Source organism: Ambystoma mexicanum, chromosome 14 (genome assembly GCF_040938575.1).
Source record: "Ambystoma mexicanum isolate Mex_15411 chromosome 14, UKY_AmexF1_1, whole genome shotgun sequence".
Lineage (NCBI taxonomy): Eukaryota > Metazoa > Chordata > Amphibia > Caudata > Ambystomatidae > Ambystoma > Ambystoma mexicanum.
The window spans coordinates 421,434,022-421,449,492 of record NC_090940.1 but is presented as its reverse complement, the minus strand read 5'-3'; positions in this window follow the sequence as shown (position 1 = coordinate 421,449,492).

Sequence of the window (15,471 nt, the reverse complement as noted above, 5' to 3'; positions counted from 1 at the left end):
AAATGGCCCTCCAACCTGGAGAGGCAGAAAGTTCCCCCGTCCAATGGGAACTAGCCTACTAACACTGAAGTATCTATTTCCCATTAGTGAAATGGCCCTCCAATCTGGAGAGGCAGAAAGGTCCTCTTGTCAAATGGGAAATAGCCTATTTCCACTGAAGCATCTATTTCCCATTAGAGAAACGGCCCTCCAACCTGGAGCGGCAGAAAGGTCCTCTCGTCTAATGGGAACTAGCCTACTCACACTGAAGCATCTATTTCCCATTAGAGAAACGACCCTCCAACATGGAGAGGCACAAAGTTCCCCCCGTCTAATGGGAACTAGCCTACTCACACTGAAGCATCTATTTCCTATTAGAGAAACCGCCCTCCAATCTGGAGAGGCAGAAAGGCTGTCTTGTCTAATAGGAACTAGCCTACTCACGCTGAAGCATCTATTTCACATTAGAGAAACGGCCCTCCAACCTGGAGAGGCAGAAAGGTCACCTCGTCTAATGGGAACTAGCCTACTCACACTGAAGCATCTTTTTCCCTTTAGGGAAACAGCCCTCCAATCTGGAGAGGCAGAAAGGTCCTCTCGTCTAATGGGAACTAGCCTACTAACACTGAAGCATCTATTTCCTATTAGAGTAACGGCCCTCCAATCTGGAGAGGCAGAAAGGTCCTATGGTCTAATGGGAACTAGCCTACTCACACTGAAGCATCTATTTCCCATTAGAGAAACGGCCCTCCAACTTGGAGAGGCAGAAAGGTCCTCTTGCCAAATGGGAACTGGCCTACTCCCACTGACGCATCTATTTCCCATTAGAGAAACGGCCCTCCAACTTGGAGAGGCAGAAAGGTCCTCTCGTCTAATGGGAACTAGCCTACTCACACTGAAGAATCTATTTCCCATTAGAGAAACGTCCCTCCAACCTGAAAAGGCAGAAAGGTCCCCTCATCTAATGGGAACTAGCCTACTCACAATGAAGCATCTATTTCCCATTAGAGAAATCGCCCTCCATTCTGGAGAGGCAGAAAGATCCTCTCGTCTAATGGGAACTAGCCTACTAAGACTGAAGCATCTATTTCCTATTAGAGTAACGGCCCTCTAATCTGGAGAGGCAGAAAGGTCCTATGGTCTAATGGGAACTAGCCTACTCACACTGAAGCATCTATTTCCCATTAGAGAAACGGCCCTGCAACCTGAAAAGGCAGAAAGGTCCCCTCATCTAATGGGAACTAGTCTACTCACAATGAAGTATTTTTTTCCTATTAGAGAAATGGCCCTCCAACCTTGAGAGGCAGAAAGTTCCCCCGTCTAATGGGAACAAGCTTACTAACACTGAGCATCTATTTCCCATTAGAGAAATGACCCTCCAATCTGGAGAGGCAGAAAGGTCCTCTTGTCTACCGGGAACTAGACTACTCACACAGAAGCATCTATTTCCCATTAGAGCAATGGCCCTCCAACCTGGAGAGGCAGAAAGGTCCTCTCATCTTCTGGGAACTAGCCTACTCACAATGAAGCATATATTTCCCATTAGAGAAATGGCCCTCCAACCTGGAGAGGCAGAAAGTTCCCCCGTCCAATGGGAACTAGCCTACTAACACTGAAGTATCTATTTCCCATTAGTGAAATGGCCCTCCAATCTGGAGAGGCAGAAAGGTCCTCTTGTCAAATGGGAAATAGCCTACTTCCACTGAAGCATCTATTTCCCATTAGAGAAACGGCCCTCCAACTTGGAGCGGCAGAAAGGTCCTCTCGTCTAATGGGAACTAGCCTACTCACACTGAAGCATCTATTTCCCATTAGAGAAACGACCCTCCAACATGGAGAGGCACAAAGTTCCCCCCGTCTAATGGGAACTAGCCTACTCACACTGAAGCATCTATTTCCTATTAGAGAAACCGCCCTCCAATCTGGAGAGGCAGAAAGGCCGTCTTGTCTAATAGGAACTAGCCTACTCACGCTGAAGCATCTATTTCACATTAGAGAAACGGCCCTCCAACCTGGAGAGGCAGAAAGGTCACCTCGTCTAATGGGAACTAGCCTACTCACACTGAAGCATCTTTTTCCCTTTAGGGAAACAGCCCTCCAATCTGGAGAGGCAGAAAGGTCCTCTCGTCTAATGGGAACTAGCCTACTAACACTGAAGCATCTATTTCCTATTAGAGTAACGGCCCTCCAATCTGGAGAGGCAGAAAGGTCCTATGGTCTAATGGGAACTAGCCTACTCACACTGAAGCATCTATTTCCCATTAGAGAAACGGCCCTCCAACTTGGAGAGGCAGAAAGGTCCTCTTGCCAAATGGGAACTAGCCTACTCCCACTGACGCATCTATTTCCCATTAGAGAAACGGCCCTCCAACTTGGAGAGGCAGAAAGGTCCTCTCGTCTAATGGGAACTAGCCTACTCACACAGAAGCATCTATTTCCCATTAGAGAAACGTCCCTCCAACCTGAAAAGGCAGAAAGGTCCCCTCATCTAATGGGAACTAGCCTACTCACAATGAAGCATCTATTTCCCATTAGAGAAATCGCCCTCCATTCTGGAGAGGCAGAAAGATCCTCTCGTCTAATGGGAACTAGCCTACTAAGACTGAAGCATCTATTTCCTATTAGAGTAACGGCCCTCTAATCTGGAGAGGCAGAAAGGTCCTATGGTCTAATGGGAACTAGCCTACTCACACTGAAGCATCTATTTCCCATTAGAGAAACGGCCCTCCAACCTGAAAAGGCAGAAAGGTCCCCTCATCTAATGGGAACTAGTCTACTCACAATGAAGTATTTTTTTCCCATTAGAGAAATGGCCCTCCAACCTTGAGAGGCAGAAAGTTCCCCCGTCTAATGGGAACAAGCTTACTAACACTGAGCATCTATTTCCCATTAGAGAAATGACCCTCCAATCTGGAGAGGCAGAAAGGTCCTCTTGTCTACCGGGAACTAGACTACTCACACAGAAGCATCTATTTCCCATTAGAGCAATGGCCCTCCAACCTGGAGAGGCAGAAAGGTCCTCTCATCTTCTGGGAACTAGCCTACTCACAATGAAGCATATATTTCCCATTAGAGAAATGGCCCTCCAACCTGGAGAGGCAGAAAGTTCCCCCGTCCAATGGGAACTAGCCTACTAACACTGAAGTATCTATTTCCCATTAGTGAAATGGCCCTCCAATCTGGAGAGGCAGAAAGGTCCTCTTGTCAAATGGGAAATAGCCTACTTCCACTGAAGCATCTATTTCCCATTAGAGAAACGGCCCTCCAACTTGGAGCGGCAGAAAGGTCCTCTCGTCTAATGGGAACTAGCCTACTCACACTGAAGCATCTATTTCCCATTAGAGAAACGACCCTCCAACATGGAGAGGCACAAAGTTCCCCCCGTCTAATGGGAACTAGCCTACTCACACTGAAGCATCTATTTCCTATTAGAGAAACCGCCCTCCAATCTGGAGAGGCAGAAAGGCCGTCTTGTCTAATAGGAACTAGCCTACTCACGCTGAAGCATCTATTTCACATTAGAGAAACGGCCCTCCAACCTGGAGAGGCAGAAAGGTCACCTCGTCTAATGGGAACTAGCCTACTCACACTGAAGCATCTTTTTCCCTTTAGGGAAACAGCCCTCCAATCTGGAGAGGCAGAAAGGTCCTCTCGTCTAATGGGAACTAGCCTACTAACACTGAAGCATCTATTTCCTATTAGAGTAACGGCCCTCCAATCTGGAGAGGCAGAAAGGTCCTATGGTCTAACGGGAACTAGCCTACTCACACTGAAGCATCTATTTCCCATTAGAGAAACGGCCCTCCAACCTGAAAAGGCAGAAAGTTCCCCTCATCTAATGGGAACTAGTCTACTCACAATGAAGCTTTTTTTTCCCATTAGAGAAATGGCCCTCCAACCTTGAGAGGCAGAAAGTTCCCCCGTCTAATGGGAACAAGCCTACTAACACTGAAGCATCTATTTCCCATTAGAGAAATGGCCGTCCAATCTGGAGAGGCAGAAAGGTCCTCTTGTCTACCGGGAACTAGACTACTCACACAGAAGCATCTATTTCCCATTAGAGAAAAGGCCCTCCAACCTGGAGAGGCAGAAAGCTCCTCTCATCTTCTGGGAACTAGCCTACTCACAATGAAGCATATATTTCCCATTAGAGAAATGGCCCTCCAACCTGGAGAGGCAGAAAGTTCCCCCGTCCAATGGGAACTAGCCTACTAACATTGAATCATCTATTTCCCATTAGAGAAATGGCCCTCCAATCTGGAGAGGCAGAAAGGTCTTCTTGTCAAATGGGAAATAGCCTACTTCCACTGAAGCATCTATTTCCCATTAGAGAAACGGCCCTCCAATTTGGAGAGGCAGAAAGGTCCTCTCGTCTAATGGGAACTAGCCTACTCACACTGAAGCATCTATTTCCCATTAGAGAAACGACCCTCCAACATGGAGAGGCAGAAAGTTCCCCCCGTCTAATGGGAACTAGCCTACTAACACTGAAGCATCTTTTTCCTATTAGAGAAACGGCCCTCCAATCTGGAGAGGCAGAAAGGTCCTCTCATCTTCTGGGAACTTGCCTACTCACAATGAAGCATATATTTACCATTAGAGAAATGGCCCCCCAACCTGGAGAGGCAGAAAGTTCCCCCGTCTAATGGGAACTAGCCTACAAACACTGAAGCATCTATTTCCCATTAGAGAAACGGCCCTCCAACCTGAAAAGGCAGAAAGGTCCCCTCATCTAATGGGAACTAGTCTACTCACAATGAAGTATTTTTTTCCCATTAGAGAAATGGCCCTCCAACCTTGAGAGGCAGAAAGTTCCCCCGTCTAATGGGAACAAGCTTACTAACACTGAGCATCTATTTCCCATTAGAGAAATGACCCTCCAATCTGGAGAGGCAGAAAGGTCCTCTTGTCTACCGGGAACTAGACTACTCACACAGAAGCATCTATTTCCCATTAGAGCAATGGCCCTCCAACCTGGAGAGGCAGAAAGGTCCTCTCATCTTCTGGGAACTAGCCTACTCACAATGAAGCATATATTTCCCATTAGAGAAATGGCCCTCCAACCTGGAGAGGCAGAAAGTTCCCCCGTCCAATGGGAACTAGCCTACTAACACTGAAGTATCTATTTCCCAGTAGTGAAATGGCCCTCCAATCTGGAGAGGCAGAAAGGTCCTCTTGTCAAATGGGAAATAGCCTACTTCCACTGAAGCATCTATTTCCCATTAGAGAAACGGCCCTCCAACTTGGAGCGGCAGAAAGGTCCTCTCGTCTAATGGGAACTAGCCTACTCACACTGAAGCATCTATTTCCCATTAGAGAAACCACCCTCCAACATGGAGAGGCACAAAGTTCCCCCCGTCTAATGGGAACTAGCCTACTCACACTGAAGCATCTATTTCCTATTAGAGAAACCGCCCTCCAATCTGGAGAGGCAGAAAGGCCGTCTTGTCTAATAGGAACTAGCCTACTCACGCTGAAGCATCTATTTCACATTAGAGAAACGGCCCTCCAACCTGGAGAGGCAGAAAGGTCACCTCGTCTAATGGGAACTAGCCTACTCACACTGAAGCATCTTTTTCCCTTTAGGGAAACAGCCCTCCAATCTGGAGAGGCAGAAAGGTCCTCTCGTCTAATGGGAACTAGCCTACTAACACTGAAGCATCTATTTCCTATTAGAGTAACGGCCCTCCAATCTGGAGAGGCAGAAAGGTCCTATGGTCTAATGGGAACTAGCCTACTCACACTGAAGCATCTATTTCCCATTAGAGAAACGGCCCTCCAACTTGGAGAGGCAGAAAGGTCCTCTTGCCAAATGGGAACTAGCCTACTCCCACTGACGCATCTATTTCCCATTAGAGAAACGGCCCTCCAACTTGGAGAGGCAGAAAGGTCCTCTCGTCTAATGGGAACTAGCCTACTCACACTGAAGCATCTATTTCCCATTAGAGAAACGTCCCTCCAACCTGAAAAGGCAGAAAGGTCCCCTCATCTAATGGGAACTAGCCTACTCACAATGAAGCATCTATTTCCCATTAGAGAAATCGCCCTCCATTCTGGAGAGGCATAAAGATCCTCTCGTCTAATGGGAACTAGCCTACTAAGACTGAAGCATCTATTTCCTATTAGAGTAACGGCCCTCTAATCTGGAGAGGCAGAAAGGTCCTATGGTCTAATGGGAACTAGCCTACTCACACTGAAGCATCTATTTCCCATTAGAGAAACGGCCCTCCAACCTGAAAAGGCAGAAAGGTCCCCTCATCTAATGGGAACTAGTCTACTCACAATGAAGTATTTTTTTCCCATTAGAGAAATGGCCCTCCAACCTTGAGAGGCAGAAAGTTCCCCCGTCTAATGGGAACAAGCTTACTAACACTGAGCATCTATTTCCCATTAGAGAAATGACCCTCCAATCTGGAGTGGCAGAAAGGTCCTCTTGTCTACCGGGAACTAGACTACTCACACAGAAGCATCTATTTCCCATTAGAGCAATGGCCCTCCAACCTGGAGAGGCAGAAAGGTCCTCTCATCTTCTGGGAACTAGCCTACTCACAATGAAGCATATATTTCCCATTAGAGAAATGGCCCTCCAACCTGGAGAGGCAGAAAGTTCCCCCGTCCAATGGGAACTAGCCTACTAACACTGAAGTATCTATTTCCCATTAGTGAAATGGCCCTCCAATCTGGAGAGGCAGAAAGGTCCTCTTGTCAAATGGGAAATAGCCTACTTCCACTGAAGCATCTATTTCCCATTAGAGAAACGGCCCTCCAACTTGGAGCGGCAGAAAGGTCCTCTCGTCTAATGGGAACTAGCCTACTCACACTGAAGCATCTATTTCCCATTAGAGAAACGACCCTCCAACATGAAGAGGCACAAAGTTCCCCCCATCTAATGGGAACTAGCCTACTCACACTGAAGCATCTATTTCCTATTAGAGAAACCGCCCTCCAATCTGGAGAGGCAGAAAGGCCGTCTTGTCTAATAGGAACTAGCCTACTCACGCTGAAGCATCTATTTCACATTAGAGAAACGGTCCTCCAACCTGGAGAGGCAGAAAGGTCACCTCGTCTAATGGGAACTAGCCTACTCACACTGAAGCATCTTTTTCCCTTTAGGGAAACAGCCCTCCAATCTGGAGAGGCAGAAAGGTCCTCTCGTCTAATGGGAACTAGCCTACTAACACTGAAGCATCTATTTCCTATTAGAGTAACGGCCCTCCAATCTGGAGAGGCAGAAAGGTCCTATGGTCTAATGGGAACTAGCCTACTCACACTGAAGCATCTATTTCCCATTAGAGAAACGGCCCTCCAACCTGAAAAGGCAGAAAGTTCCCCTCATCTAATGGGAACTAGTCTACTCACAATGAAGCTTTTTTTCCCATTAGAGAAATGGCCCTCAAACCTTGAGAGGCAGAAAGTTCCCCCGTCTAATGGGAACAAGCCTACTAACACTGAAGCATCTATTTCCCATTAGAGAAATGGCCGTCCAATCTGGAGAGGCAGAAAGGTCCTCTTGTCTACCGGGAACTAGACTACTCACACAGAAGCATCTATTTCCCATTAGAGAAAAGGCCCTCCAACCTGGAGAGGCAGAAAGCTCCTCTCATCTTCTGGGAACTAGCCTACTCACAATGAAGCATATATTTCCCATTAGAGAAATGGCCCTCCAACCTGGAGAGGCAGAAAGTTCCCCCGTCCAATGGGAACTAGCCTACTAACATTGAATCATCTATTTCCCATTAGAGAAATGGCCCTCCAATCTGGAGAGGCAGAAAGGTCTTCTTGTCAAATGGGAAATAGCCTACTTCCACTGAAGCATCTATTTCCCATTAGAGAAACGGCCCTCCAATTTGGAGAGGCAGAAAGGTCCTCTCGTCTAATGGGAACTAGCCTACTCACACTGAAGCATCTATTTCCCATTAGAGAAACGACCCTCCAATATGGAGAGGCAGAAAGTTCCCCCCGTCTAATGGGAACTAGCCTACTAACACTGAAGCATCTTTTTCCTATTAGAGAAACGGCCCTCCAATCTGGAGAGGCAGAAAGGTCCTCTCATCTTCTGGGAACTTGCCTACTCACAATGAAGCATATATTTACCATTAGAGAAATGGCCCTCCAACCTGGAGAGGCAGAAAGTTCCCCCGTCTAATGGGAACTAGCCTACAAACACTGAAGCATCTATTTCCCATTAGAGAAACGGCCCTCCAATCTGGAGAGGCAGAAAGCTCCTCTCGTCTAATGGGAACTAGCCTGCTCAAACTGAAGCATCTATTTCCCATTAGGGAAACGGCCCTCCAATCTGAAGAAGCAAAAAGGTCCTGTTTTCTAATGGGAACTAGCCTAGTCACAATGAAGCATCTATTTCCCATTAGAGAAATGGCCCTGCAACCTGGAGACGCAGAAAGTTCCCCCGTCCAATGGGAACTAGCCTACTAACACTGAAGCATCTATTTCCCATTAGGGAAATGGCCCTCCAATCTGGAGAGGCAGAAAGGTCCTGTCGTCTAATGGGAACTAGCCTACTCCCACTGAAGCATCTATTTCCCATTAGAGAAACGGCCCTCCAACTTGGAGAGGCAGAAAGGTCCTCTTGCCAAATGGGAACTAGCCTACTCCCACTGACGCATCTATTTCCCATTAGAGAAACGGCCCTCCAACTTGGAGAGGCAGAAAGGTCCTCTCGTCTAATGGGAACTAGCCTACTCACACTGAAGAATCTATTTCCCATTAGAGAAACGTCCCTCCAACCTGAAAAGGCAGAAAGGTCCCCTCATCTAATGGGAACTAGCCTACTCACAATGAAGCATCTATTTCCCATTAGAGAAATCGCCCTCCATTCTGGAGAGGCAGAAAGATCCTCTCGTCTAATGGGAACTAGCCTACTAAGACTGAAGCATCTATTTCCTATTAGAGTAACGGCCCTCTAATCTGGAGAGGCAGAAAGGTCCTATGGTCTAATGGGAACTAGCCTACTCACACTGAAGCATCTATTTCCCATTAGAGAAACGGCCCTGCAACCTGAAAAGGCAGAAAGGTCCCCTCATCTAATGGGAACTAGTCTACTCACAATGAAGTATTTTTTTCCCATTAGAGAAATGGCCCTCCAACCTTGAGAGGCAGAAAGTTCCCCCGTCTAATGGGAACAAGCTTACTAACACTGAGCATCTATTTCCCATTAGAGAAATGACCCTCCAATCTGGAGAGGCAGAAAGGTCCTCTTGTCTACCGGGAACTAGACTACTCACACAGAAGCATCTATTTCCCATTAGAGCAATGGCCCTCCAACCTGGAGAGGCAGAAAGGTCCTCTCATCTTCTGGGAACTAGCCTACTCACAATGAAGCATATATTTCCCATTAGAGAAATGGCCCTCCAACCTGGAGAGGCAGAAAGTTCCCCCGTCCAATGGGAACTAGCCTACTAACACTGAAGTATCTATTTCCCATTAGTGAAATGGCCCTCCAATCTGGAGAGGCAGAAAGGTCCTCTTGTCAAATGGGAAATAGCCTATTTCCACTGAAGCATCTATTTCCCATTAGAGAAACGGCCCTCCAACCTGGAGCGGCAGAAAGGTCCTCTCGTCTAATGGGAACTAGCCTACTCACACTGAAGCATCTATTTCCCATTAGAGAAACGACCCTCCAACATGGAGAGGCACAAAGTTCCCCCCGTCTAATGGGAACTAGCCTACTCACACTGAAGCATCTATTTCCTATTAGAGAAACCGCCCTCCAATCTGGAGAGGCAGAAAGGCTGTCTTGTCTAATAGGAACTAGCCTACTCACGCTGAAGCATCTATTTCACATTAGAGAAACGGCCCTCCAACCTGGAGAGGCAGAAAGGTCACCTCGTCTAATGGGAACTAGCCTACTCACACTGAAGCATCTTTTTCCCTTTAGGGAAACAGCCCTCCAATCTGGAGAGGCAGAAAGGTCCTCTCGTCTAATGGGAACTAGCCTACTAACACTGAAGCATCTATTTCCTATTAGAGTAACGGCCCTCCAATCTGGAGAGGCAGAAAGGTCCTATGGTCTAATGGGAACTAGCCTACTCACACTGAAGCATCTATTTCCCATTAGAGAAACGGCCCTCCAACTTGGAGAGGCAGAAAGGTCCTCTTGCCAAATGGGAACTGGCCTACTCCCACTGACGCATCTATTTCCCATTAGAGAAACGGCCCTCCAACTTGGAGAGGCAGAAAGGTCCTCTCGTCTAATGGGAACTAGCCTACTCACACTGAAGAATCTATTTCCCATTAGAGAAACGTCCCTCCAACCTGAAAAGGCAGAAAGGTCCCCTCATCTAATGGGAACTAGCCTACTCACAATGAAGCATCTATTTCCCATTAGAGAAATCGCCCTCCATTCTGGAGAGGCAGAAAGATCCTCTCGTCTAATGGGAACTAGCCTACTAAGACTGAAGCATCTATTTCCTATTAGAGTAACGGCCCTCTAATCTGGAGAGGCAGAAAGGTCCTATGGTCTAATGGGAACTAGCCTACTCACACTGAAGCATCTATTTCCCATTAGAGAAACGGCCCTGCAACCTGAAAAGGCAGAAAGGTCCCCTCATCTAATGGGAACTAGTCTACTCACAATGAAGTATTTTTTTCCCATTAGAGAAATGGCCCTCCAACCTTGAGAGGCAGAAAGTTCCCCCGTCTAATGGGAACAAGCTTACTAACACTGAGCATCTATTTCCCATTAGAGAAATGACCCTCCAATCTGGAGAGGCAGAAAGGTCCTCTTGTCTACCGGGAACTAGACTACTCACACAGAAGCATCTATTTCCCATTAGAGCAATGGCCCTCCAACCTGGAGAGGCAGAAAGGTCCTCTCATCTTCTGGGAACTAGCCTACTCACAATGAAGCATATATTTCCCATTAGAGAAATGGCCCTCCAACCTGGAGAGGCAGAAAGTTCCCCCGTCCAATGGGAACTAGCCTACTAACACTGAAGTATCTATTTCCCATTAGTGAAATGGCCCTCCAATCTGGAGAGGCCGAAAGGTCCTCTTGTCAAATGGGAAATAGCCTACTTCCACTGAAGCATCTATTTCCCATTAGAGAAACGGCCCTCCAACTTGGAGCGGCAGAAAGGTCCTCTCGTCTAATGGGAACTAGCCTACTCACACTGAAGCATCTATTTCCCATTAGAGAAACGACCCTCCAACATGGAGAGGCACAAAGTTCCCCCCGTCTAATGGGAACTAGCCTACTCACACTGAAGCATCTATTTCCTATTAGAGAAACCGCCCTCCAATCTGGAGAGGCAGAAAGGCCGTCTTGTCTAATAGGAACTAGCCTACTCACGCTGAAGCATCTATTTCACATTAGAGAAACGGCCCTCCAACCTGGAGAGGCAGAAAGGTCACCTCGTCTAATGGGAACTAGCCTACTCACACTGAAGCATCTTTTTCCCTTTAGGGAAACAGCCCTCCAATCTGGAGAGGCAGAAAGGTCCTCTCGTCTAATGGGAACTAGCCTACTAACACTGAAGCATCTATTTCCTATTAGAGTAACGGCCCTCCAATCTGGAGAGGCAGAAAGGTCCTATGGTCTAATGGGAACTAGCCTACTCACACTGAAGCATCTATTTCCCATTAGAGAAACGGCCCTCCAACTTGGAGAGGCAGAAAGGTCCTCTTGCCAAATGGGAACTAGCCTACTCCCACTGACGCATCTATTTCCCATTAGAGAAACGGCCCTCCAACTTGGAGAGGCAGAAAGGTCCTCTCGTCTAATGGGAACTAGCCTACTCACACAGAAGCATCTATTTCCCATTAGAGAAACGTCCCTCCAACCTGAAAAGGCAGAAAGGTCCCCTCATCTAATGGGAACTAGCCTACTCACAATGAAGCATCTATTTCCCATTAGAGAAATCGCCCTCCATTCTGGAGAGGCAGAAAGATCCTCTCGTCTAATGGGAACTAGCCTACTAAGACTGAAGCATCTATTTCCTATTAGAGTAACGGCCCTCTAATCTGGAGAGGCAGAAAGGTCCTATGGTCTAATGGGAACTAGCCTACTCACACTGAAGCATCTATTTCCCATTAGAGAAACGGCCCTCCAACCTGAAAAGGCAGAAAGGTCCCCTCATCTAATGGGAACTAGTCTACTCACAATGAAGTATTTTTTTCCCATTAGAGAAATGGCCCTCCAACCTTGAGAGGCAGAAAGTTCCCCCGTCTAATGGGAACAAGCTTACTAACACTGAGCATCTATTTCCCATTAGAGAAATGACCCTCCAATCTGGAGAGGCAGAAAGGTCCTCTTGTCTACCGGGAACTAGACTACTCACACAGAAGCATCTATTTCCCATTAGAGCAATGGCCCTCCAACCTGGAGAGGCAGAAAGGTCCTCTCATCTTCTGGGAACTAGCCTACTCACAATGAAGCATATATTTCCCATTAGAGAAATGGCCCTCCAACCTGGAGAGGCAGAAAGTTCCCCCGTCCAATGGGAACTAGCCTACTAACACTGAAGTATCTATTTCCCATTAGTGAAATGGCCCTCCAATCTGGAGAGGCAGAAAGGTCCTCTTGTCAAATGGGAAATAGCCTACTTCCACTGAAGCATCTATTTCCCATTAGAGAAACGGCCCTCCAACTTGGAGCGGCAGAAAGGTCCTCTCGTCTAATGGGAACTAGCCTACTCACACTGAAGCATCTATTTCCCATTAGAGAAACGACCCTCCAACATGGAGAGGCACAAAGTTCCCCCCGTCTAATGGGAACTAGCCTACTCACACTGAAGCATCTATTTCCTATTAGAGAAACCGCCCTCCAATCTGGAGAGGCAGAAAGGCCGTCTTGTCTAATAGGAACTAGCCTACTCACGCTGAAGCATCTATTTCACATTAGAGAAACGGCCCTCCAACCTGGAGAGGCAGAAAGGTCACCTCGTCTAATGGGAACTAGCCTACTCACACTGAAGCATCTTTTTCCCTTTAGGGAAACAGCCCTCCAATCTGGAGAGGCAGAAAGGTCCTCTCGTCTAATGGGAACTAGCCTACTAACACTGAAGCATCTATTTCCTATTAGAGTAACGGCCCTCCAATCTGGAGAGGCAGAAAGGTCCTATGGTCTAACGGGAACTAGCCTACTCACACTGAAGCATCTATTTCCCATTAGAGAAACGGCCCTCCAACCTGAAAAGGCAGAAAGTTCCCCTCATCTAATGGGAACTAGTCTACTCACAATGAAGCTTTTTTTTCCCATTAGAGAAATGGCCCTCCAACCTTGAGAGGCAGAAAGTTCCCCCGTCTAATGGGAACAAGCCTACTAACACTGAAGCATCTATTTCCCATTAGAGAAATGGCCGTCCAATCTGGAGAGGCAGAAAGGTCCTCTTGTCTACCGGGAACTAGACTACTCACACAGAAGCATCTATTTCCCATTAGAGAAAAGGCCCTCCAACCTGGAGAGGCAGAAAGCTCCTCTCATCTTCTGGGAACTAGCCTACTCACAATGAAGCATATATTTCCCATTAGAGAAATGGCCCTCCAACCTGGAGAGGCAGAAAGTTCCCCCGTCCAATGGGAACTAGCCTACTAACATTGAATCATCTATTTCCCATTAGAGAAATGGCCCTCCAATCTGGAGAGGCAGAAAGGTCTTCTTGTCAAATGGGAAATAGCCTACTTCCACTGAAGCATCTATTTCCCATTAGAGAAACGGCCCTCCAATTTGGAGAGGCAGAAAGGTCCTCTCGTCTAATGGGAACTAGCCTACTCACACTGAAGCATCTATTTCCCATTAGAGAAACGACCCTCCAACATGGAGAGGCAGAAAGTTCCCCCCGTCTAATGGGAACTAGCCTACTAACACTGAAGCATCTTTTTCCTATTAGAGAAACGGCCCTCCAATCTGGAGAGGCAGAAAGGTCCTCTCATCTTCTGGGAACTTGCCTACTCACAATGAAGCATATATTTACCATTAGAGAAATGGCCCCCCAACCTGGAGAGGCAGAAAGTTCCCCCGTCTAATGGGAACTAGCCTACAAACACTGAAGCATCTATTTCCCATTAGAGAAACGGCCCTCCAACCTGAAAAGGCAGAAAGGTCCCCTCATCTAATGGGAACTAGTCTACTCACAATGAAGTATTTTTTTCCCATTAGAGAAATGGCCCTCCAACCTTGAGAGGCAGAAAGTTCCCCCGTCTAATGGGAACAAGCTTACTAACACTGAGCATCTATTTCCCATTAGAGAAATGACCCTCCAATCTGGAGAGGCAGAAAGGTCCTCTTGTCTACCGGGAACTAGACTACTCACACAGAAGCATCTATTTCCCATTAGAGCAATGGCCCTCCAACCTGGAGAGGCAGAAAGGTCCTCTCATCTTCTGGGAACTAGCCTACTCACAATGAAGCATATATTTCCCATTAGAGAAATGGCCCTCCAACCTGGAGAGGCAGAAAGTTCCCCCGTCCAATGGGAACTAGCCTACTAACACTGAAGTATCTATTTCCCAGTAGTGAAATGGCCCTCCAATCTGGAGAGGCAGAAAGGTCCTCTTGTCAAATGGGAAATAGCCTACTTCCACTGAAGCATCTATTTCCCATTAGAGAAACGGCCCTCCAACTTGGAGCGGCAGAAAGGTCCTCTCGTCTAATGGGAACTAGCCTACTCACACTGAAGCATCTATTTCCCATTAGAGAAACCACCCTCCAACATGGAGAGGCACAAAGTTCCCCCCGTCTAATGGGAACTAGCCTACTCACACTGAAGCATCTATTTCCTATTAGAGAAACCGCCCTCCAATCTGGAGAGGCAGAAAGGCCGTCTTGTCTAATAGGAACTAGCCTACTCACGCTGAAGCATCTATTTCACATTAGAGAAACGGCCCTCCAACCTGGAGAGGCAGAAAGGTCACCTCGTCTAATGGGAACTAGCCTACTCACACTGAAGCATCTTTTTCCCTTTAGGGAAACAGCCCTCCAATCTGGAGAGGCAGAAAGGTCCTCTCGTCTAATGGGAACTAGCCTACTAACACTGAAGCATCTATTTCCTATTAGAGTAACGGCCCTCCAATCTGGAGAGGCAGAAAGGTCCTATGGTCTAATGGGAACTAGCCTACTCACACTGAAGCATCTATTTCCCATTAGAGAAACGGCCCTCCAACTTGGAGAGGCAGAAAGGTCCTCTTGCCAAATGGGAACTAGCCTACTCCCACTGACGCATCTATTTCCCATTAGAGAAACGGCCCTCCAACTTGGAGAGGCAGAAAGGTCCTCTCGTCTAATGGGAACTAGCCTACTCACACTGAAGCATCTATTTCCCATTAGAGAAACGTCCCTCCAACCTGAAAAGGCAGAAAGGTCCCCTCATCTAATGGGAACTAGCCTACTCACAATGAAGCATCTATTTCCCATTAGAGAAATCGCCCTCCATTCTGGAGAGGCATAAAGATCCTCTCGTCTAATGGGAACTAGCCTACTAAGACTGAAGCATCTATTTCCTATTAGAGTAACGGCCCTCTAATCTGGAGAGGCAG